The sequence below is a fragment of the Sinocyclocheilus rhinocerous genome, unplaced genomic scaffold, assembly GCF_001515625.1.
Source record: "Sinocyclocheilus rhinocerous isolate Xijiao unplaced genomic scaffold, SAMN03320098_v1.1 scaffold31653, whole genome shotgun sequence".
Classification (NCBI taxonomy): Eukaryota; Metazoa; Chordata; class Actinopteri; order Cypriniformes; family Cyprinidae; genus Sinocyclocheilus; species Sinocyclocheilus rhinocerous.
Genome location: NW_015662737.1, coordinates 1 through 253, shown reverse-complemented (window position 1 = coordinate 253; position 253 = coordinate 1). Strand labels below are relative to the sequence as shown.

General features: G+C 45.1%; 1 non-coding gene across 1 annotated transcript; it reads left to right on the top strand.

Annotated features, from left to right (window-relative positions):
- The first annotated feature begins 89 nt into the window (after window positions 1–89).
- On the top strand, window positions 90–162 carry trnar-ccg (transfer RNA arginine (anticodon CCG)). Its single transcript has one exon. It is a non-coding gene; the product is annotated as a tRNA-Arg (tRNA).
- Window positions 163–253: the final 91 nt, after the last annotated feature.

Below are 253 nucleotides of genomic sequence, written 5' to 3'. Positions count from 1 at the left end.
TGGCCTAATGGGTTATGGCATTAGTCTCTGTGTTGAAGTCCCACCTGGGGTGTTTTTGTTTTGTTTGTCTGGGGGTGGACCAGCAAAAAGGCCCAGTGGCCTAATGGATAAGGCATCAGCCTCCGGAGCTGGGGATTGTGGGTTCAAGTCCCACCTGGGTCATCTTTGAGGTGTTTCATTTAAATTGGCTATGCAATAAATTTCAAGGTGATAAGTTCAAAGTGACATTATAGCCTTGAGAAAAAGCATAGAA